Genomic DNA, 26,792 nt, shown 5'->3' with positions numbered 1-26,792 from the left:
TATATGATCAACAATACTAAATATATAGATAATAAAAATGTAGACAATCAAAAACCACAATAGTGTCCTTAGCTAGATGTTTTTATCCCCATTTTGCATGGAAAAGACTTGGAGAAGTCAAAACCTTAGCTAAATATTTGGCAAAGCCAAGATTTACACTCAGGTTTTCCTGAGTTTAGGGCAATGTATTTCCTACCATGTCACACAAACTCCTTCCCAATTGTGATTACTCCTTTCTTCTCCACTTTCAGTTAAGACGTTGCATTCCAAGCTAAAAGCATGATTGCTTGGTATTTTATCAGGTACATGACCTTGAGTCACACACATCTCATTTCTATTCCTTGTGAAATATCCCAGAAGGGGCTAATAGGAAAAGTGACAAAAACTGGAACTTTGTGGAATGGTAAGACACATCTGAATGAGGTGTGAGAGAGAGACAATAGAAATATTTCATTCATATTGCTTTTAATTCTTAACTAAAAAGTGTCTAAATATGCACATGAATAACTGGTAAGTAAGATTAATCCCAACCTAAACGTTTATACAATATCTACTCTGATGTTTAAGAAGAACAAATATTATTGCATATTTCTTGCTGTTATACTAGAGGCAGGAGAATGAGCTAAAATAACTTCTTCTCTATAACTAAGAAATTTCTCACCGAAGAACGTGATGGAAACAAAATTCATTAAACCCAAACATAGATGTACGTGAAATAACAGAATGTATTAATGCAAATAGAATCATTTAAAATTGTACTATCTAATGCATTTTTTTTGCCTCAAAGGATTGCAGAAAGTTAGACATCAATATTTTAAACCTAGTTTATAATACAAAATTTAAACCTTGTTTATAATACAAAAAAATTATAAGCACTATTTCCCAATATACAATTATTAAAGAGACATTATCTGCAAAATATGTGTGCTCAATCTGTGTCCAAAGTAATCAAAAGTGAGTAATCAAAAGTGAGAAGATACATCTAGACCAGAGAAACACATAGCTCAATATCATTTCTTCTTGATCAGAACACACACAGCAAGTGTCCGTGATTGAACAATTTTACAGGTCTGTTTTCTTGCCACGTTTCATTTGCCCTGAGTTTAAAAATAAATAAAGTTTTAAAACCAAGTAAACCTTCCACAGTTTCTGCATTTGTGCGATTCTCTTTGGCACCTACTTCAGTCTACAACTGCAAAGAACCCATCTTTTATTCATTTGTGGGATTCTTCTGTGTTGTTCCTGACATCCTTTTAATGCATTTTCGCAGGGACCATGAGAATGACATCCCTCTAGGAATTTTTGTCATTGTTTTTTAAAGTCCCAGCTTTTGCCGTAGTCTATTGTAGGAAACAGATTCTCCATATCACAGTTACCTTCCCTTGGTCCTGCTCATTATCACATAGAAGCGTCCTCCATGCCTCAGTATATTCATCTCTCTTTGGTCCAGATCAATAGATCATTTTATATCAGTGCACTGAAGACAGAAAGACCCCCATTAAGGCAGGCTGGTAGTTCAGATGTAAGAAAGTGAATGATTTCTTGGGATTTGTGGTCCACAGTTACATTAACCTTGGTCCTACACCAAGCTATTTGAAACTTCTCACACCTCATTACCAATCAATGTGTCCTTCTGTGTATAACAATTGCATTGTTTGACTTTGAAAGACATGTTTTTAAAATCCCTTTACAGGTTAGTGGTGTTTCTTTAGAAGAGTGGAACAAATTTCATGGTCAAAGTCAAAATTTTAGCACCCTTTTTATCACAAGAATATCTAATCCTGTGAATCCCAGAACAGTCTATATAGTTGAAAATGAGTTAGAGAAGAAAGAAGCAAATTGTTTTTACCGTTACCATATTAATAATGTACTTTACATATTTTAGCAAGTGACTATATTACATATGTGTGTTTAATGTTTTCTAAATTAAATGAATCTCCTCAAATTATGGAAAATAAACTAGTAAAAACAATGATTGATTTATATTAAAAATATATATTTTCCAATCAGTGACCTTAATCCTGCCTTGAGTTTAAAAAGAGAAATACTTTTGGGAGCAGAAAGATCTTTTACTGATGTGAATAAGATGGTTCCTTCTGGGAGATTTCCTTGAGAATGTATTGGTCATCTTTTAAATTAATTAATAATTTATGAATACAGCCTAAAGAAGTCTTTTTAAATAAACAAAAACAAACTAAAAAATAGCATATGTATTTTACTAAGCTGTACTGAGGGTATCAGCTTGTCTGTAGTTTAAAAATAATCTAGATAAGAGATATGTTTGATTTCCACTGAATAATTAAACAGTCTGAAGCCAAAATGTTCTCTTTTTTCTCTAAGAGGAAAACTGGAAGACAAAAGGGTGAACTATATAAAGTTCCAACTGTTCCTTTTTATGAGAAAGCAGTCAGACAAAGACTGGATGAGCAAAAGGGCAATTGTACTGGGCATCACCCAGGGGATTCCTTTAAAACGTAATGCATCTGCTCAGCATATGAAACACTGAATGTTTGTTATTTGACAAGATGGAGTAAATGATTTATCCTTGGAAGATCAGTACCAAATCAAATCAATGGGAAGGTCAAGTTTAGAACTCACATAGTTTGAAAAATTTTAAGTTATAAACTATCTTGAAAATATACAATGTAATCTATACACTTGTAAAAACTTGGGGAGAAAGGGTAAAAGTCAAATTAAACAAATTGATCATCTCCTAACTCAACATTTCGCTAATTACCCCATTCCTTTCTTAGGTATCTAGTTTTCCTGAAAAAATAATAAGAATCTTAATTGTTAAAACAAAAATTCTCTGAGATATAAATATCATATAATAAAGTTTATCTGAGATTGTCACTAAAATAGGTGTTCCAATTCACAAAATGTCTTAATTAATACAAGCATCATTTATGCTTTAATTTTCAATGTAAGAAAAATCACTGTAAAATGTGTTGGGCCAACTTAATTTCAAGTAAGCATACTATATTGATATATATTTTAACTCATCTTGTAGGGTATTGAAGTCCTCATATTGAACATAATTTTTCAAATTATGGCCATGCAAATTTAAAACAAATATGTTTAGGATATATTATAGGTCATAGAAATGTTGTTTCTGATAATATCATCATCAATGATTTAATGGAAGATTCAATATTTTAAGTTTCATGGTTCAATTCTTGATTAAATTTTGGTAATACTGACTTTACCAGATATTTTACACACACACACACATACACACATGGAATTATCCTTTTGAATCAATTGCCATCTATTTCTATATTCAAGTATTTTAATAAGTGTTATATCACGGTTTGATTGACACAAGTGAGATGTCTACTTTAGCACAGACATCTGCTCCTGGCTCTGTAACTAACTCCCCCAGTTTATAGTATTGCTAAGAGGAGTGTTGGCTCTTTTGTTGTTTCCTAAAGCATTCCTTATGTCCATAGTAGGATTTTCTAACTTCCATAATGTTGTTTTCTACCTTCAGTTGGTATCACATAAAGTTTGGGCTTGTTGAGAATTTTGAAATACTCAGAATTACTTGGAGGAAAGTAGCTCCTTTGGTCTCTTTTAGAGTGGCATAAAACACAGTTATTTGCCATGTGAATGGTAAAATAGCTTAGCATTCACAGAGACCACTGTAAGCACTTTTTGAAATGGACAAATACTTTTGGTGTAGCTTTTTAGGACAATCGTTTAAAGAACTATTTGTGGAATTTTTCTTCAGATGTCTATGGCATTTAGAAAATAAAAGAACTATATAATTACAAGTTTACTCATAGCACCTATTAAATGATTCAATACTGTATGGTTTTTGAAGTGGTTATCTATTACCTAATGGTTCTCCCTAGTCAGGTAGCTAGATTGAGCAAATAATCACTTGTAAGCACATTTTGGGGATACTCTGCCCTTTGTGTCCCTTTCCACTGCTGGGAATTATTACCATTTTGACAGGATTCTTTCAATGCCCCTTCCCCGTCCATTATCAGATGAGGCAGAGGGCTGTGGGAAAAGAACTAAAAATCCATTTAGTCCAATCTCATCCCCTGTGAACTAGTTAAATGTGAACAAGTCACCCAAAACCCTGAGGATTAGCATCCTCCTGGCAAAACAAGAATGTGAAATGACATGAAATCTAGAGTCTTTCCCCTTATTTTCAAAACAAACTAAAAATTATATTAAGTAGGTTTTCACACAATTAACAAACGTTTAATTTTATATTAAGAATCTAATATAAAGGAGGTGGCCTCCTTGCCTCAGTATATTTATCTTTCTTTGGTCCAGATCAATAGATCATTTTATATCAGTTCACTGAAGACTGAAAGACCCCCATTTATGGCAGGCTGGTAGTTCAGATGTAAGAAAGTGAATGATTTTTTGGGGGTTTGTGGTCCACAGTTATATTAACCTTGGTCCTACCCCAAACTATTGTTTATAATACAAAAAATAATTATAAGCACTATTTCCCAATATACACTTATTAAAGAGACAGTATTTGCAAACTATGTGTGCTCAATCTGTGTCCAAAAGTGAGTAATCAAAAGTGAGAAGGTACATCTAGACAAGAGAAACACATAGCTCAATATCATTGCTTCTTGATCAGAACACACACAGCAAGTGTCCATGATTAAAAGATTTGACAGACCTTTTTTCTTGCCACATGTTTCATTTGCCATGAGTTTAAAAATAAATAAAGTTTTAAAACCAATTAAACCTTCCAGTTTCTGCATTTGTGCGATTCTCTTTGGCACCTGCTTCAGTCTACAACTGCAAAGAACCCATCATTTATTCACTTGTGGGATTCTTCTGTGTTGTTCCTGACATCCTTTTAATGCATTTTCTCAGAGACCACGAGAATGAAATCCCTCTAGAATCTATAAAATTTATATAAAATTTTAAAATGTAAAGCAAAAATATAAACTAAGGTAAAATTAAAATTGTAGAATTGTAGTGGAAATATTTCATAAAACCTTTTCATTTCTAGATAGGTTGGTTACTCTGTGAAAATCAATATGAGAAAGTTTGATTATAACAATTAACAACATTAACATATTAGAAATTATGATCTCTGAATCTGGTAGCAACAAGAAAATTTACGTTCTTTTCAAGCACATATAGATTATTTACCAAAACAAAAATACATAAGTAAATAAAAGGCTAGGTACTAGCCCAGAATGTTATATCAACAAATATCAAAGAATAAGTCTATGTATGACAAAAATTACATTGACTTATAAATGAATAAAAAGAGTAATTTAAAAATTGTAATTTACTGAAAATTTTAATCATTTTGAATAAATCATGGTTTAGGATATAAAAAATCATCCTCATAAAATATTTTAAAAAGAACAATAAAGAAACTATTTCAAGTAAAATAAATCTTGTAGGGTTTAGCTAAAGCAGTCCTTAGAGGAACATTAGTAGTATCAATTTCATGTTTTAGAAAAAAGAGATGTAAAGATAATAGTGATTGGCTCAAGAAGGTAGAAAATATATAATAAAGCTATCCCAAAGACTGTGGAAAACAGGATATTAATTTAGTAGTAAGAAAGAAATAATGGAGAATGAGATGATCATTAAACCAAAATCTGTCTCTAGAAAAAAAAAATAGAAAAAGGAAAATACTTTTATAAGATTGGTCACAAAATAACAATAAAATAATAAGAGAAACATATATTTTTAAATGTTCTAACAGTCAGGATCCTTAATTCTAATTGCTATACATACCTATTAAAAAAAAAACTGACAATCTTAGTGGCTTAACAAGAGAAAGGGGGTGGCAATTATATTTTACTCTTCTCACTGACTAATTCAGCTGGTGTGGCTATCATGGATAGTTCTTCTTTAAGTGGTTATGTGGAACCCAGAATTTTGTATTTTTTACAAAATTAACCAAAGCCATGGACCTTCAGATTCAGGAAGCAGAATAAATTGCAAGTGAGATATATAAAATAAATTACCATTTATATGTATTGAAGTAAAATTTTCATGTTTTGGATCTAACCTTTCTTTAGGACTTCCTTAAAAGAATCCTTTGCTGCATTCATTTTTATGTTTGTTTGTTTGTTTCAAAACAAAGAGAATGATGATAATGATATGTTGGGATATTCTAGAACTGGAAATTGTGGACATCGTGTTTCACACCTTCATTGGCCAAAACATACCACAGGTACTACCTGCAAGAAGGCTAAGAAGAGGGGTCGGTAAGCATAGCGTAGTCTTCTACCATAATAGATAACATTATATATAACAGAGGGTTTAGGTACCATTTGGAATATCCTGAACCACTTACACTCATACGTTTATAATCTTAGAAGAAATGAGAATTTGTCTAGAAATATCTGAAGCATACATATTGACTCTAGAATAAAAGAGTATAGCTGGAGAGCGAAACTTACAGCCATTATAGAAAATGAATCAGTAGTTAAAATTCTACTCACATTAATGTATCAGACCCAAACGAATTTATGAATGATTTTTAAGAAAATGGAAAAGAGATAATATTTACTGCATAGAGAATAGAAAAAGAAGAAAACATTAATGCAGATAACGTTAAAGGATTATATGATATTGATACAATAATTAAAGGAAAGCGTGGAAAATAAAAATAATGGGACTAAAACTATGGATATATATATATATATATATATATATATATATATATATAAAGTAATAATTCAATGAATCTAGCAATGGAATTTTTAAACTGAAAAATGTAAAAATAGTTTATCTTTAAAATATATTAAGTAAACATAACTATCGATTTTTATCAAATTAATGATTAAAGAACCATTATTATCTCAATAAATATCAAAAAAAGAAAAAATATATATAATTATAAATATATATATATATATAGAATAATACTTACAAGAAACATGTACAAATATAACTATCTGAAAAAGAATTAAAGTATAAACAAAAAGCTAAAAAATTTTTTTAGAACATATAGAAAATTTGATTCTGCAAACAGCAGAAGTTTCATTACAAAATTTGATTCTGCAAACAGCAGAAGTTTCATTGGTAGGTATTTTAGCAATACCTACCAAGGTTGAAATTTACATAAATGTAGCAATTCCACTGCGAGCTACATATATTCTACAGAACACTCACATATGTATAAGGAGACCTGTGCCAGAGAGTTGACTGTAGCAAAACAATGAAATAATTTAAAATGTTACTCAATGAGAGAATGAATAAATTGTACAATTATTGGAATATTAAGCAACAAAAGCAATATACTAGTTATACAGAAAAAAAATGATAAGTCTCTCATACATTTGTTGGTTGAGAAAATCAAGTTATTGTGATATAGTATGATATAATTGTAGAAATTAAAATATTAAAACTTAACGTGTTACATAGGGCTAAGTTTATAGGAATAAGTTTGGCATGTTAAAGGAAGGAATACACTTCTAATTCAGCATATTTGTTTTCTCTTAAGAATGGATAGTGTGGAATGAAGTGGAAAGGGTTACTGCAAACGCATCTCTAATATTTCTTAAAAAAAATAAATTCTGAAACAAAAATGACAAAATGTCAATTTATATGATATGTGCCTAGGTACCTCTGTATCTTTGCATATATATTTGATATTACATTATTAAAATATTTTAAAAGTTTTGTTTTTGTTTCCAAGTGAATACAGAAGAATGTTAAACCAGCTTTTCAAAGATTTTCAAGAATTATTAGACCATGAAAGTTATATTGGGTTCCTCAAATGTTCATTGACCCAAATTAAATTACAAATGCCATGGCCTCAGCCGTCCATTCAACCATACTCTGGTAGTGTTCTGGTAATCAGCAAGTTAAAAGAAGACAAGCACCTTCCTGCAACGAATATTCTCAGAGTTCCAACAAACTGTAACTCATTATAAAACCCAAGCTGACAGGAAATGTGAACAAACTACACTAAATTTATTTTAGGCACTGATCATATGGGTCAATGCTTATTTGCATGACTGTCAACAAAACAACTCTCCTTTGTTGCTCCTTATAACTTCCATGTGTTTGTTGCCTTTGAATCAAATTGAATCTACATTTAGTCAATCACCTTTCTTCTTTATCATTATTAATTAATATTTTTTGAGCCCTCTGAACTCTTTCACTTTGTATTGAATTTCCTGATAATGAGATACCAAATTGAGTCCGTGGTATGTTTTCAAAACTTGATATAGGTATTTTCATTTGTCAGTGTCTGCAAAAGCAGTCCAAGGCTTACTATGCTGCCTGACTGTCTCAGAATTAATTCAAAACTTGTCTACACGAAAGTCACTCCACAGCTAACCTGAAGGCATGAGCTTCTATCCTGAATTATTTTTTTAATATCCATTCTTAGGTTTACCTCATCAGCTTTAAGAATATTTGTTACCACAGCAAGTATGCAAACCATGAGGGAAAGGGAAGGATTTGGAGGCTGATCATTTGAATATTTAAGAGGAAGTTCATAGAAACTAAGGTTTATGGATAATCTTACAAGCATTATTTCTGCATGTCATTCCAAATGCCTAATGGAGACATTTCCCCTGTATTTTCTCTCCTTCATCCCAGCAAGAACTACTGCCTCTTGTCTACTTTATATCCTGCCTCAGTAGGTTCCCATTTTATATTTTGACTGAAGACACCATAGCATTTTCAGAGTCCTTATTCCTGAACACAAATTCTCAATCTGTTTCCTGGCTTCATTTTTGCACATATATATTTAGCAGAATGCCAAAGTATACAAATAGGTCCTACCATCCAAACTGAAGTTATATTTGATTTTGTACTGAATATAGAAAGTACCTGGTACATAGTAAGCACTCAGTTAAGGTTAGTTGTTGTTGTTGCTGTTGCTATTCTGTTATTAGTTAAACTTGAGATCATAAAACCACTAACTTGTTTGTGAGATCTAATTCCCAAATTTATTGTAAAGTGAATTCATTTGTGTGTGTGTATATATATATATATATATATATATATATATATATATATATACACACACATACATATGATATGCTATTTAAGAGTTTTATTTTCGAAACAAATATCCAAAAACACATTTATATTGAAAAATTCAAGAAAATTCAAGTAATGACATTCAGAAATTTATTTAATGTTTCTGTGGTACTCCAAGCCCTAAGTTAACTCATATTAGGCCTCCATAAAGATGAACACTACACTTGTGGCAAAGAGAATACTTTTATAGCCTCACTTGAGTTGTCTTTATACACAAAGGTAAAGAGAACAACATGGTCAGAAGGTATTTGGAAGGCCAGTCAAGAAATACCATCAAGAAGAAAAGCTAAGGACTTCCATTTTTGTATATGCGATGGTGAGTGTTCCATGACTATGAATAATTTGTTATATTTCTTGAGCTTGGTATCACTTCCATATTTAAATATGTTATTTATTTTACTATTGGAAGTTAAAAGTTATACAATTGAAAATATATGTTTTAGAGCAGTAAGTATAGTGTTGTTGAGAAAGTTGTGTGGCTAGCCCTACAGGAAGAAAAAATCAATAAAATGAAAGTGGTTTTTGGGGAGAAAAATAGCAGACTGATTTTCTGAAGACATTGGGCAAAGGAAGGAAGAAGATAGTTGAGGATACAATTTACACATAAAATGTGACCATACCAACATGTTATGTTCATGTTGTAACTTAGTTGATAAACACCCAATGGGTAGAGGGTGTGTACTGTTTCAGATTCATGTATAGTCTCATAGTTCAAAAAATTCTTATCTGTTTTCAAACACACACACACACACACACACACACACACACACACACACACGAGGTCTGACAAGTTTGCAAACTTGACACCATGTACTTGCATTGGCAGCCCTGTACAAACAGCTCGGTAAGGTTTCATAACCTTGGTATATCAGTGTCTCACAGCTGTGTTCCTGTCAATGTGTGACGGTGTTTTGCTGAGTGGCGTTCATTATTGTTGTTGTGTGTTTTTGTGTGCCATCACAAGAATGTCTGAACTTGAAATAGAGCAATAAAGCAACATTAAATTTCTTGTTAAACTTGGCAAGAGTGGAGATGGAATCAAGGACATGTAGTCCAAGTTTATGGGGATAATCCCATGAAAAAAATGGCAGTGTACAAATGGATTAAACGTTTCTCTGAGGGGAGAGAACATGTCATTGATGAAGAGAGGCCAGGGCAGCTAGTAATGAGCAGAACTGATGAAAACATTGCAAAAATTTGTCAAATTGTGCTTCAAAATAATTAGCTGACTGTGAGAAGCATAGCAAACCAAGTAAACATTGATAGAAAAACAATTAGAAAAATCTTAACTGAAAATCTTGGTTTGAGAAAAATGTGTGCGAAAATGGTCCTGAAGGACCTCAGTGATGAACAAAAGCAAAGGAGAGTTGAAGTTTACCAAGACCTTTTGAAGAGGCAAGACAATGTTTTGGGCCATGTTATCACTGTCATTGAAACATGGGTCTACAAATATGAACCTAAAACAAAGTATAAAAGTGCACAGTGGAAGTCAGCCAATTCTCCACAACAAAAAATTTCCATCAGTCCAAATCAAGAGTCAAAACTATATTGTTAATCTTCTTTGGTATCAGAGGGATTATTCATTATAAATTTGTACCAACTGGAAATGGAAAGACATTCCGTGCTCATGGATTGGAAGAATCAACATAGTTAAAATGGCCATATTACCCAAAGCCATATACAGATTTAATGCAATCCCCATTAAAATCCCAATGGCATTTTTTAAAGAAATAGAACAAAAAATCATCAGATTTGTTTGGAACCACAAAAGACCCCGAATAGCCAAAGCAATATTAAAAAAAAAGAACAATACTGGAGGTATCACACTCCCTGATTTTTCCTTATACTACAGGGCTACAATAATCAAAACAGCTTGGTATTGGCGGAAAAACAGACACATAGACCAATGGAATAGAATTGAGAACCCAGAAATAAAACCACATAAATATGGACAGATAATTTTTGACAAAGAAGCTAAAAACATACAATGGAGAAAAGACAGCCTCTTCAATAAATGGTGCTGGCAGAATTGGATAGCTACGTGCAAAAGAATGAAACTGGACTGCTATCTGTCACCATGTACCAAAATTAATTCAAAGTGGATCAAAGACTTAAGCATAAGACCTGACACAATAAACTGCATTGAAGAAAACATAGGTACTAAACTTATGGACCTTGGGTTCAAAGAGCATTTTATGAATTTGACTCCAAAGGCAATGGAAGTAAAAACTAAAATAAACAAATGGGATTATATGAAACTGAAAAGCTTCTGCACAGCAAAAGAAACTATTGACAAAATAATGAGGCAACCAACTGAATGGGAGAAGATTTTCGCAAACAGTTCCTCTGATAAGGGGCTAATATCCAAAATATACAAGGAACTCATGAAACTCAACAACAAAAAAACAAACAACCCAATTGAAAAATGGACAGAGGACCTGAAGAGACATTTCTCCAAAGAGGATATACAAATGGCAAATAGACATATGAAAAAATGCTCAACATCGCTAATCATCAGAGAAATGCAAATGAAAACCACAATGAGATATCACCTCACCCCAGTCAGAATGGCTTTCATCAACAAAACAAATAGTAACAAGTGTTGGAGAGGCTGTGGAGAAAAAGGAACTCTCATACACTGTTGGTGGGAATGCAGACTGGTGCAGCTGCTATGGAAGGCAGTGTGGAGGTTCCTCAAGAAATTACGAATAGAATTACCATATGACCCAGCAATCGCTCTCCTGGGTATCTACCCCAAAAATATAAAAGCATTTCTCTATAGAGACACGTGTACGCCAATGTTCATTGCAGCTTTGTTTACGGTGGCCAAGACATGGAAACAACCAAAATGTCCTTCGATAGATGAATGGATAAAGAAGTTGTGGTACATATACACAATGGAATACTATTCGGCGTTAAGGAAAGATGATATAGGAGCATTTGTGACAACATGGATGGATCTCGAGAGAATAATGCTAAGTGAAATAAGTCAGACAGAAAAAGCAGAGAACCCTATGATTTCACTGATATGTGGTATATAAACCAAAAAGAACAAGACAAACAAATGAGAAACAAAAACTCATAGACACAGACAATAATTTAGTGGTTACCAGAGGGTAAGGGGGTGGGGGGAGGGTGATGAGGGTAAGGGGGATCAAATATATGGTGATGGAAGGAGAACTGACTCTGGGTGGTGAACACACAATGGGATTTATAGACGATGTAATACAGAATTGTACACCTGAAATCTATGTAAATTTACTAACGATTGTCACCCCAATAAAATTAATTAAAAAAAAAATTCTGTTAAGAATTGAAGCTATGGGTAGCAGGGACCAGGAGGGCAGGGACTGTGTCCATTTTGTTTACCATGGTACAGACATCACTTAGCAGGGTGCTGATAAAACAGTGGTTCAGCATTTAGATTCTTGAGCCAGGCTGCCTGCTTTAAATACTAAGTTTACCACGATGAGCTCTGTAATCTTTGGACAAGTTAGTGAACCTCTCCAGGGATCAGCTGCCCCCTTAACAAAATTGTGGTGATAATGATAAAAGTATCTATCTTAAAGAACTGTTGGAAAGACTGAATGAGGTAATCCATGTAAAGCATTTATCTTCATTTAGCCTGTAACAAATATATAATAAATGTTTAATAAGTATAATAACTACTCATAATATGGTGACTATTGACTAAGTATTTAAATGTGTTTGAATCGAGCTATTTGGTTTTTTTCTGTTGCAAATAAACTAGGTTGATATTGTAAATATACCTTAATTTGAACTAATTGATTTATTACATTTCCATTATTGCATTATATTGGTGTTTTGTACATATAGTTCAATTCTCTTTTCATTTATCTTTATTAAACTGAAGAATACAAAACACTGAAAAAAAAATTGTACCAACTGGACAGTTAACCAAGTTTACTAATTGGAAGTGAAAAGGCTGCATGAAAAAGTTAGACTAAAACAACTGAACTTTTCACCAATTCATGGCTCTTGCATCACGATAAAGCACCAGCTCACATGGCACGCTCTGTGAGGGAGTTTTTAGCCAGTAAACAAATAACTGTATTGGAACATCCTTCCTGCTCATTCAATCTGTTACTTCTTTCTTTAACTGAAGATAAATGCAATATTGAAAGGAAGACATTTTGATGACATTCAGGACCAGGGTTTCCGTGTGAAAATTCCTTCCTGCCCATTCTCGAGAATTTTTTTCGCTTTCCTGTTCCCGAGTCCCAAGGAAAGCAGGTTGGGAAATCAGGAAAATCAGCTCCTTAAACCCAGCAATACCTACAATGGGAAATAAAGGTACTAATCACAATGTATCTCTTAGACATTTTTCCTATTTATCTGCTATCTAAAGTTACATTGTGTTACAATGTTACATGCCACCAGACATGCACTTGCGACACCAGAATCAGATATCACATGACCAGCTAATTATTGGCTCTTGTAAATCGAGCACATTTGATCAGGCAAAACAGAAATCAGTTTGTATTTACACAGAGAAATATTTATTTTCACAACCCAGGATTTGACTACAAAGTCATCTTCAGGTGAACTAACTAAGGACATCTAAAGTAGTTTATCTTAATATGATATTGTAGTCAAATCCTCGGTTGTGAAAATTAATATTTCTCTGTGTAAAAACAAATTGTTTCCTGTTCTCCACAATGAATCGTTTCCACAAAGTGACAGTGGGTACTACCAACCACATTCAATCAGTTTGTTTGTGGCTGACGGTTGTGAATGTATGTGACTGTTCTTGGCTCTCTCAGCTACTGTGGGTAAGTCAGTCTATTTAAAAATAACTTACACTGCTAATATTTTATTCCAATATTACTATAATTTCCAAGCTCATATCATAATGTTTTGTGGCACGTTTTAGCGATAAATATTCACTGCACAATATAGGTATTTCTTATTTTTTTCTTAATGCTTGTAAAGGAAATAAAAATTGAATTGGTTAAACATAGAAATAGATATCTTGTGTCTCTTACAAAGTACTTCAACAATGTTAGTTGTCTATATGAGATGGAAGAGGATGAGTTTTTTGTCTTGTCAAGTAAGAATGAAATTGCCCGACTGGTGAAGTCATTAATGGAAAGATGTTTTAAAAGGAACATTTACAGCAGAAGAAGTTCCAAGAGAAGAAACAAAGGATGTCCTTTCAGAGTGTTCTGACATTAAATCAGAATCTGATCTGAAGCAATATTTGCTTTTACTAAAGCAATATCAGTTTTGACATCAAAGCCTAGCCCTATGCATGCAGACAAAACATTTTCTTCTCTAAGGAAGGAAATGAGCTTATATGAAGCAACGCATCCTCTCACTCCCAACTTGAAGATGCTTTTAGATGCACTCATAACAATTCAACCAACATGTACAGAAAATGAAAGAAATTTTTCCACATGAAGTATATTTGTGACAAAACGAAGATCACAATTATCTGATTGGGCAATTAATGCTCTATATTTCTTAAAGTTTCATTTTTAAAATGACAAATAAAAACGATTTGAAGTATTTTTAAAATTTTCAAACGAATATTTGCATTTATTTTCTATTAATGTTTAATTTAATAAATAAAATATTTAAACACAATTGGGAATGTTAATGCATTGCGTGATATATGTAAAAACTCACTGTATACTATAAGGTTTGGTTAAAAAAGGTTTGTATTATTACATTGTTTACATTTTGAGAAATCCTGAAATATAACAGAAATCTAGCCAAAATGATACCATAGTGACTGACCGCTGTTTATTGCTCAGGGTAAGAGATGCACTAGTCATGAAATCCCGGTCGACTTCCACTTAGGAAATTTTATTTACTCGTTTTGCATTGAAGTTTCACTCAAAACCTCTGAAAGACTGTCCCAGGGCCATGAACCCTGTTTGCCCCGCCTTCTCTATGGCTTTTCTGTTTATTAGTATTTACCGTTACAGCCATTATTACAGATGACCAATGAAAATTATATTAAAAAGATTATTTCGGTAACTCTCGAGAATTCTCAGGAAATACGATTTCCAGTTCTCGATTCCCAAAGATTTCAACATGTCGGGAATTTGGAAACCCTATTCAGGACATCAAGGGTAATACGACCATAGCTCTGATGGTCATTCCAGAAAAAGAGTTCCAAAATTGCTTTGAAGGGTGGACTAGGTGCTGGCATCAGTGCATAGCTTCCCAAAGGTGGTACTTTGAAGGAGATCATAGTGATATTCAGCAATGAGGTATGTAGCACTTTTTCTAGGATGAGTTTGTGAACTTAATTGCCATACCTTGCATGTGTGCATATGTGTGTGCATGTATTTGAAAAGATAAAACTAACATTATTATATCAATAAGCTATTATAATATTTTATTTTCACTTAATCTTGTTTGTCATTAAAACAACATTTTAATGTCTGAATTAATAGTATATGGATAAAGCATAGTTTATTAAAGTTAAGTATTATCAATTTATTAAATAGCATTTAAGTCAGTGTTCCCAGATAAAACACTAGTTAAATTTGAATTTCAAACAAACAAGAAAAAAAATTTTCTAGTATAACTCTGTACCAAATATCACACAGGATGCAATCATGAGAGAACCATGACAATATATTATATACGGGCCTTCCATCATAGTTTAGTTCATAATTTTTTGATTATTGCCAAAATTTAAGTAAAAAGAAGGCAAGGATTTCTGATTTTTTCAGTGCTACATTTCAGTGCCTGTTATAAAGAGGTACTCATGAATATTTGCATCGATTTTTATAAAAGATTCTTAAATACCTTGAACATATACTTCTTAAAGAAAAATAAATGAAACAATTCAATATTTGTTCAGAAAAAGGAAATCAAAAAATGATCAAAGGAAGTCCCAAACAATGGAGAGTTTTACAGAGTATTCTTAGGGAAGCAGTCATCAATAAATAATTATTTTAAAAAGGCACTTAAGTATCTCATGGTATCATGAGACACGATATACAAACTTAGAAGAAAGAGCATCTAGTTCTGATGGGAAGATGAGATGGGCTACACAGAAGAGTTGGATTTCAAATGGGCTCCACAACAATAACATATTCCATAGGCTCACAAGTTGAAGAATTTTCCAGCAGGTTGAAAAAAGACATGAAGTCTTGGCAGTGTAAGGCAAGCTCCAACCTAGCTGAGATATAAGGTATAAAGACAGAGTTAGCAGGAGATAAGGCTAGAATAAAGGGTGGGACATGACAAAGGAAATTACATTCTAATTAACCAATTACAAATGTGAAGATAATTACTTGTCAGAAGATAACATTGGCGGAAGAACTGAAATTCTATCTATATTCGTAAAGCATAGCCAACTTGATAGGCAAACCAATCACTCTAGACATTGGAATAAGAAGTAAATATTCTTACTTATAAATTCAAATTAAAAAAAAAAAAAAACTGGCAAAAACGAGCTTTGAGTAAGAAGGAGCTTCTTCCATTTTGGTGCCTCATTTTTTAATCATGTCCCAAATTCACAGAGAAGTAATGTCCTTACCATGACTCCTCGATAGCCTGTGTTTTAGTGTGAGCTACTTGAAAAATGTATCCTTCAGCAACATAAGCTTAGAAAACGTATCTGGATTGATGTATTTAATTTACAATCCACTTGTAATACAATATGGCCTTCTGTTTTTAAAGAAGCACTGACAGTGTGAAACATTATTACTTAGTGTTATAAAGACCATTTATAGTGTATGGCAGTTTTAACTCAAAATACCACAGATTTTGTTAAAGCATACTTCATACCTCACCTCATTTTGATATACAGAATGAAAATAAAATTATATGTCGGTATTAGAGTTTTGCATTAAATTGGAGTTTTGTTGTTTTTTTGTTTGTTTGTTTTGCCCCCATCCTATCTTTCTGCAAAGGAGATAGATCTGTAGAGGACAGCATTTTTTTTTTTTTCATTTGTGACATAGCTGCCCAAATACAGCACATAATTTTCAGCAAGAATATTTTTCCAAGTGAGGAAAAAAATAACGCCCTGGGTTATTATTTCAACTCGCAAGCCTGGATGCTGTACTTTGATATTATTTATTTGAAGTTTATGTAGCATATATTACTTGAAATTTGAAAGCTACTTTATTAATTCTAACAGTGAAAGCATACTAACCTCAGAAAAGCTGTCCTTCCACTTAGTGGAATGTTCAAGCACAAAATTATTAAAAAACATCATGTGCACAAAATGCAGCGGTAAGCTGATTTGTGTGCACAAGAGGGTCGTTTGTCCTCAAAAGTACATTCTTAAATAAGAAGAGAGTTGGAAAGAAAAGGCAAACAGCACCTTGAAGTAAAAGAACAGGAGCAGATGTCCTTTAGCTGTGTGTTTTATTGATTTATAAACACTCAGTCGGGCTCCCTCTTCTCTGCAGAGTAATTTAGATATGGGAAAATATCTGTGAAATATATTGATTGTATTATTGATTGAAAAGCCAATTGCTGTTGCACTCCTGTTTTACCATTTAAGTCCTGACACATTTTGACATATGAGCCAGCTGTGACTACTGCCTCGATTCTGCAGTAAGATAATGTGAAAGCTGTCATAACCACTTCTCTGTCAGCCTTGAGGATTTACAGCATGTTGCCGCTGCTATTTAGCTTGCTCTTTAACTATCTGAATAATGAGGATATGTTAAAGCTTTTACTCTGGCACATCCGTGTGTGTTTGCACTGGGTATGTCTACAAATGCACACAAAACCTTACCAGTTTTTGTTTCATTTAATGAATCAATACCTGATGAGTTAAGAGAAAAATGCACGAGGAACCAATTTTTTAGTATCTACAATTAATCATTTTAGTACTTTCATATTTAATCTATGCACATGAGAATGATTGACTCTGCAAATATTTTTCTCTTGGTGAAATTTGATTTCAGAACATTTCTCAGAGCTATTTTCACTGGTGATGTGATTGGTTTCTACTCAGTAGCAGTAGAGAAAGAATGAGGAAAATCCATTCCTTTCTATTCACAAATTTATCATTTATGTGAGATACTTACTGTATGGAAAAGGAAGATAAAAATTACTCAATATCCTTGATTTGAAAAGAAAAACAAACCAGCTTCTAAACCTATCCATTAAAGCTCATAAAAATGCATATAAATGTATCTCCAAAAAGTACCCTTTAAAAGATCTACATTTTAGGCCAGCCCTCATTAGATGATTGAAACTACAAATACCATTTCCTGCTTCTAGCCCCATAACCATAATGCACAAGAAAAACCCTTCTAAATCACCTTTTTGATGCATACAGTCAATATGGATCTTTTCCAAATAAGGCTGTTTAAATGTATACTATACGTTATTAAAGTTGGTGTCCATAATATTCCTCTCATGTTCTGATGTATCTTCTCATTGTCACAAAAGCTCTCTGATTAATCACAAGCAGCATGTTGATTTGTTCTTTTCTAGTTTATTTAAAAGCATCCTTCATTTTATGTAAACCAGTGAAACAGGTCCGTTGTAAGGTAGCACTGCTGATGCAAATAGCCTGGGAACAATGCTCCATATTATAAGGATGGACAGTAGATCACTCCTCTGGGAAATGAAAATGTTCATTTAACAGTATGAATGGCACACCATTCTGGAAATGACTGACACAGCAGGAGTATTAAGCACAAAGATTTGTGATTGATTTGGATCCAACTTCAGAAAATCCAACATTTCTTTTCAAAGTGCAGACTTCCTGTAATGTGGAATCTTGTGGAAGTACATTTTAGAGCCTCGATATCCTGTAAAGCACATTCCCCTCTCATATAAAAATTTCAGGCAGGCTTTTATATATGTTAACAAAATAGCAAATAGATTCTGACAAGTAAAATCTTTAGTCCAAGGATACTGCTTTAGAATATGGCACCAGTGAAAGGGAAGGGAGAAGAGAACCGAAAACTTAAAATGGCAGGACTATACCCTTTCTGCAGTGAAGAACCAAACTATGATACTAGAGAAGCCATTTCTTCTGTAACTGCCCACTCTCCCTCTCTACCTTGCAGGGAGGATTTGAACAAGACACATTCAGGATAATCTGTTTTGTAAGTTGTTCTTGAACCTTAGTGCGCAAAATAATTGCCCAGAATGTGTTGAAAAATGCATATCCCTAATGTCCCCTCTAGAGATCCGGGTTTAGTCGGTCTAGAATAGGGCACAGGAATCTGGTTTTATTGAAGATAAACTTTAAAACTTCAACTAATTTGACTCAGAAAACTCACAAATCGTACAATTCCATTATTTCCCTCATTCCACCTCCTCTAATATTCTTTTGCATATACAGAATGTGTGTGGGTTGTTTTAGATTAGAAAACTACCATTGGCACAATATTATTAAATAATCTATAGACTTTATGTGAAATTCAGAATTTTTTCTATTCATGTCTTTTTCTGCTTGAGGTTTCCACAATACACTCAGGTATCTCTCCTAGTCTTCTCCAGTCTGTACGTACCAATCCCTCAGGATCTGCTTTTAATTAATCACTTCGGTTTATCTGATATCAGCTGATTTGCAAAGAAAATTATGAGAAACACTCATCTAAATGGGCACTTATGTTCCCAAATCTGTTGCAAACATTACCTGTTAATTTTTTTAAAGTCAGCTATATGAAAGATTTTGGAAACTAAAGCTGAAATACAAACTGTGTATTAAAGAACAAACAAACACAAAACAAAACAAAACAAACAAAGAAAGCACTTTGAAGCCTGCGAGGTTATTCTACGCTTAGGGATAGATACTAAACTACTATTTAGTAGTGTTTTTACATGTATTCCACATTGGTCCTTAAGTTCAGCCAACTGTCATTTCTTAGTCCTTTGCTATTCAAAGTGGTATCTGTCTCTGGGAGCTTGTGTGAATGGCAGAAGCTCAGGCCTCACCCCGAGCCCAAGCCTACTAACTCAAGAATACACATTTTAACTAGATCTATGGGTGACTTGTTTGCCCAATAAAGTTTGAGAAGCACAGAACTAGAGGACCATTGTCTAGCACATGTAGAGTCTGAAAGGGGAAGATCCTTGGAGTCCCTCTGCTTTACTATTAATTCTGAAATTACTCAAACAATGATTTCTATAGATTGGTTACAGTTGCCTCATATACTTCTATATGTTCCCTTTGTTTCTCCTTCCCGTTTCTTATCCTTGGTATAAATCCTACAATATGCTTTTATTTTAGATCTGATTTATATCCCACATGTACATCATACTTACTGAGTAGGCTGTGATTATGCTGTACTATATTCCAGTGATGTTCCATTTCTGTATTACAGACATATTTGATGCACTAGTCTAACATTTCATAGGTTGGCTTATTCTGATAGTTCATATAAAATTGATTTTGTACAAAACAAAATCATGTTGTGCACTTCGCCTCTGTCGCAAGTCTCTAGGCCTGTGTGCGTCTTTCAAATTCATCGCTGACTTTCTGGGTAATCTCGGGCAAATAATTATCCTTTTGGCTTCTTATTTTCCAACTACAAAATCGAGAGTCTAACATTGCTGTGGAATGGCAATTCTCAAAATGATCTTAGAGAACACAGGGTTTATGTCACCAATTTATACAAATTTAACATATAGAAAACTGATATACAGGAAAGGTGTGACTTGTCAACAATCCATTACAAGGAAGAAAGTAGTCTTGAGCTGTTTCCATAGACCCCACCCTTCAGTGTAGTGCACCGTTAATACCTTTTTCATATTTTCTCAAAGGAAAATGGATTGTTTTTTTTTTCCTTTTAAGCCTTTGTCTTTGCCTTTATATGAGGTTCCCACTACTCCATCTTTGATTTCTTCATGTCTTTCTTCTCCATCCACAATTAGGTCAAAAGTGTTTTCTTTAATTAATAAATGACAATAATAAAACAGAAATACTTTCTATTACTTATCATTCATATTACTTCACTTTCCATTTGTCCCATAATCTTTTGAATATCTTTGCTTCTTCAACATCCAATTACTCTTCATTCCACCTTATTCTGGCCTCTTTCTTTAAATCATTTACTGATATATCACTCATCAATACCGTGAATAACCTACACATTTGCAAATTCAAAAGATTGAATTCTCTCCTCATCCATCTTGGCATCTGCAAAGTGACTAAACATTTAACCACATCCTATTTCTCAAAATTATGCTTTCCTTGGCTTTTCCAGCACCCTTCTCCTCGGTTCTCTAATCTTCCATCTCTCTTTCACTCTGGCTCACAATCCTCTACCCACTTTTAAAATGTCATGATCCTTCTGGCTACATTATTTCTTGTCTTATGTTATTACTTGTAATACTCTTCAAAGGTGGTCAGTGTTTAATTTATTGTCATTTTTCTTTTACCCTTTTTTGTCTGCTCAGTGAAAATGGATTTGAGCCTGTTAAATATTAACTTTGCCAAATGGCAAAATGTTCAGCTTTGTCAGTAGAGAGCACAGAAGTGACATTTCAGAGGGAAAGGGTTTTTTTCTTCCTGGCCTCATTTCTCACTTCTCAAGCTCCTGCAGCACAGCTGTCTCCTCCAACGTCCACCTTCTAGGGCACACTCAACTTTTCCAGGGCCCAGCACTGCAGTGAGGCCTCTGTTTTCTGCCACCAGTCTCATGCACTGAACATAGATTCTTCAGCACTGAGTTTCCACCACATGAGTCCTCCGCTGTGTCCATTCCTATGACACATAGTGGCAGGCAGCACCACCAGCCAGCAACTTCCCCAAGCAACCTCTTGAATCGGGGTGCCTCTGATGAGATACCTCCCTGTGAACAGTATTCCCCAGCCTTCTAGAGGACACATTTCTGGAAAGTTCTGCTAGCGTGGCACCACAGCAACTTCTCTGCCATTCAGTGATCCAGGGCTATGCCTGCTCCAACACAATATCTATCTCAGCCTGGGGGTGTCTCACCCTAGAGGGAGTGGCTCCTTTTTATATCTCGTATTTCTATATGTGTTAGAACCCCCTTAACTTCTTCCCCATTGTTCTTTATTACTCTAAGCCCCTGTTATAATTAATAATTATTTATATTAAACTTTACCTGCTCAAATCACTCAATGGTTTCCCTCACCCATTTGGTCTCAGAAATGAGGCACCTGTCCCAACATGAGATAATCTGGTTTCTCCAAAGAGCATCATCACCTTAGATAAAGTCTTACGTGTTACTATTCTATCAGATCATTGAGTCTGAAGAAACCAAGAATGAGATAAAGGAGAAGTGAGAAAATGAAGAAAGGAAGAACAGGATGAAGGGTTTGTAACTAAGCTGGAAACATCTATTATTATCAAACGTAATTGACTGATAGATTACATCGGACCATGTTCCGAAAGCCTGTATGAACCAATGAAGTCCATTTTGAGGAGGAAGGGAAAACAATTTATCTTTCGCTCTTGACTTTCACTGATCACACGACAGGGCATGAAGTCTTTTCCACTTCCAATTTGTGCTTGCAAAGATGCCAAACAGATCCCTGCCATGGCTCACACCACAGTGGCAAAAGGGGTTTCCTGAGGCAAGAAGAAAAAGTTACAGGTGTGGGCATAAGATGCATCTGCACAAAGATGGTCAGAAACTGCGCAGCACTGGTCACTGCCGTTTTTGGTTGAATGGTAATGACGTTAAGTAGCAGAAGGTCCCAGAGACAGATAAGAATGTGCGTATACGTGGAGGCATCTAACGTATACCTGAGAGATTTTATCCACAGTTATGACCTAACTATATTCTACATCCACATGAATTTTAAGCCTCTATCCCCAGCCACACTTTTCCTTCTGAGAACCAGGTTGTACTTCCAAATGCTTAACCAACACACATACATATGCATATCTTCAGAGTGCCTTAAATTCAGCATTTACAAAATTGAAGTCAATCTAATATTTTCAAAACATACTCTGTCTGATGTCTTCTCTCTTAGTCAAGAGGGCCAGTATTCCTATTTATATTCTTCCAAGATGGAAATTATGATTTTTTTTACCTTGGATCTTGCCAACTCTCACTGACTCAAATGTAATTATTCACCAATTTTTTTTTTTTGCATTATTTCTTTAGAAATGTCTCTCAAGTCTGGCTTCTATTCTTATCCTTACCGTCATGGTCTTCTTCCAAGTCTCTCCTCATCATTCTTTCAAATGATTGCAGCAGTCTCCTGTCACAGCCTCTCCCTAATCCCTCCAACATGATGATTATCTTTAAAAAAATATGATTCAGTCACTTCTCTATATTAAAACTACCCTTGGCTACAATATAAAACCCACATTGAGCTTGGCATCCAAAGTCACTCACAGTGTGTGCCCATTGTCCATCCCAAACAGTACGTCTCCTTCCACTCGTTCTACCCTTCACCCATGTTCTTTCATTGTACCAGGCTTATATGCCTCCACCCTCCGGAACTTTACAATGAACCAGGACATTTAAAAAATTATCATGTTTCCGGGCTTATGCAAATGTTTTTCCCATTGCTTAGAACAGAAAAAAAATCTCTATTTATTTTAAAACACAGGTTAAATATCACTTTGTCAGTAACTTTCTTAGAAGACGTTAACTGTTCTTTTCTCTGAGCTCCCATAGCACATTTCCTTTTTGTTCTAAAAGTGTTTATATTCTATTATAATTTATTTGTTTTTACACCTTGATTACCCAATATATTGTGATTTTCTCAAGTGCAGGGACCATGTATTATTCATCCTTGCATCTATAGCACTCGTGCATAAACTGCTCAATAAATATGTGTTGAATTGAATTTAAATAAAATCACAGGTGTAAAAGTATGCATCTATGGCATTGTTATCAGCAAAGCAGCATTTCACTACAGTATGATATACATCTAATTTTATACTTATAAAGATTCTGTGTTGATGCCATAGACACTTTGTCAACCATCCAAAAAGCAGCAAAGCTTTTTGCCAATGAGCAACAGCCGTGTATGTTGACAGTTTATTTCAGTACATTATATGGCACTCAACCAAAATTGAACAGCAAGAAAAGATGGAAAGAAAATGACTATTTTCTAGGCCTTCATCACTGCATGTAGGGCTAAATGGATTTCATGATGTTCATGGGCCTTGGTTTGCATCAGCCTTATGTGTAAATCAAATTGATCGCCCTAAGTTGTTTGGCCCAGGACTGTCATTCTAAGGTCTACAGTCATACAATGCTATATTACACTCTATTATTGTATACTACATCACAGCATACTGTATCTATTACAGTCATCTCATGTGGAATTACCTCTTACAAAAGGATGGAACACACCCTAAATTATAATGGCCTCATCACTTGTAGTAGCTTTAGGAGAAGAAGTCCTTTTAGCAACTATGTTATTACCTCTGGTATGATTAGAGGAAAGGTAGTAATTCATTCCAAGACTAAAATGCTTTCCTAGAAAAAATAAATAAATCTAGGTGTTTTAAGATATTTAAGATTACCTTTACAATTTACAGAAGCTTGTTCAGAAGTTTTTGCCCTTAGAATTATAGTATTATACGTATGATGTTAGAGTTGAAGTTAACTTTCAGACTGATTCGGACTGATTTGTGAGCAAAGAGACTTGATTCATGAGATCTTCACACTATTCTATATAAAGATGCAAAACTTTTTGTTTTTGTATAAGTTCTGTATTTTACCATTCCAACACACACACACACACACACACACACACGATTATTTGGACCTACTACCATACAGGCTGTAGAAGTTTATCTCTGGTCTCTCTAGCAGGAATAATTGTGTTTCTTCATTTATTAGCTTAGTTTTACGTTTTGGACTATGTAAACACTGCAAATGATCATTTTTCTTTCTTTGCTTTGGCTGGACAAAGCTGAGATTGAAATTTGTGGCCTATATTTAGCAAGTACATAAGTCTTTATGCACTGAATATTTTATACTAACCTTCATCCCAAATACATCTTAATTTTATACTTGTTTTGTTACTCTCACTCTATCTTCACTTAATTTAATCTATTTTAACATTCGAAAGTACCTATCTTTTTTAAACTGGATTGATTCATTTTTAGGAACAGGTGAGACATTAATAAGTAAATGCAGAAATAAAACTATTCCTTCTAATGAATTGTATAATTTTTACTCCTTGTCTCTGATTATTTGCTGGACTTCATATATCACCAGCACTACATAAAAGGCTCATCAAATATTCTACTTCAGTGACTCTTACTGTAGCAGCATAACATGGGAAAACACATCTTTAAAATTTTAAACAAATGTTCCTATCTCCCACACCTGGGAATTTTGGCTCAAGTCTAACATGTGGCTCATTTATCTGTATTTTGTGAACATCTCCAAAGATGAATCTGAAACATGGACCCATTTTTTAAAACATGAATATTTGGAGAAAATAGAATAAAGCATATTTTCAAAGTGAAAGAAGATGGTGTAAACCTGTGTATGTATATTTATGCTTGATAGATAGATAGATTAGACAGATAATAGATAATAGGAAGTTGTTTTAAGATGGAAAAGTAAAAAGGAAACAGCACAGAGGAGAAAATATGCTAACTTAAATCACACAGAGAGCTAGTAGAAATTGTTCTATGTTAGAAACACATTAGGTTGGTAGAGTCATTTGAAAGATTTCTGAAAAACAATCACTTTTCCCCTCTATTTTATAGGCCATCATAATAGGTCAGTAAACATCATGTTTGAGTGTTTATCATCTGCTAAAAAACAAAAACATTTCATAACCTTGTACCTCATTTCATCCTAGGATAACACTTCAAGGTTAATATTATCATCATCATCTTTTTGGATGAGAAAATTGAGATTTCTTTAGGTTGAACATTTGCCTCTCCCCCTACCCCCACCCACCCACCCACCATCATACATAAATTTGGATGGGATAAAGCATGGATATAAACCCCCATTGCTTCACTTCCAAACCTGTATGTTTGCTTACCATGCTCTACTGCTCTTCTTCAACATATTTGTTTTTTTTCTATTGATAGAATTCTAGGTGATGCAAAATAAACTTATGTATCCTTTCCTAACTTCAAACATGGTAGGAAAAATCACTTTGATATATGTATAAAATGTGCAATGACTATTTCTTAAAGTTGGGAAAATCAAGGTAAACACTGGCCTATGAATGAGATCAGGAGCCATTAAGTTTCTTCAGTTTTAAATATTCTGATGTTTTATTTAAATAAACAATATGTATGTTTTATTTAAATAAACAACATGTATTGTTTTGGTTTGTTTTGTTTTTGAGGTTAATGGAGCATATGCTCATATTCATTTGATCATAGATTCATTAACCCCTGCTTCACTGATTTTTACTTAATATTTCTGATGAGAGAGAATTATACCTTTGAAAGCAATGATGCATGTAAGCTAAGATCCCAAATAGTAAAAAAGCTCTGCTTATGTTTGTTGTCATTTTTCCCCTTCCCATATGTTCTTTCTATGTGAATTGTAATATGCATTTGGTCTCACAACTTTTGAGCTAGAGTTGGTTTATTTTAAAAACATTTAACAAGGAATAATCATATATTTAAAACATTTAATGTCTTGCACATTTGGTAAAATTAGTTTGCAATACTTTTAATTCCATATAATTATTTTTAAAAACATAGTGATTAATTTGGTTTATTAAAGGTGGCAGTGCAATATATATATATATATTTTTTATTTATTTCTTGATGAATTTGAAATAAGTTGTATATTGTTTTGCAGTCCTAACTAAATATTTTGACAATGTATACCTTTTTAGTATTGTTTTTAAACTAAAAGAAAAAAAAGCTCAAGCTTCTTAAGTCTTTAATGTTAAAACTAAAACTATGCACACAGCATACT

The sequence above is a fragment of the Rhinolophus hipposideros genome, assembly GCF_964194185.1.
Source record: "Rhinolophus hipposideros genome assembly, chromosome: 4".
Lineage (NCBI taxonomy): Eukaryota > Metazoa > Chordata > Mammalia > Chiroptera > Rhinolophidae > Rhinolophus > Rhinolophus hipposideros.
The sequence above is the reverse complement of the archived record's forward strand: the minus strand, read 5'-3'. Positions refer to the sequence as shown.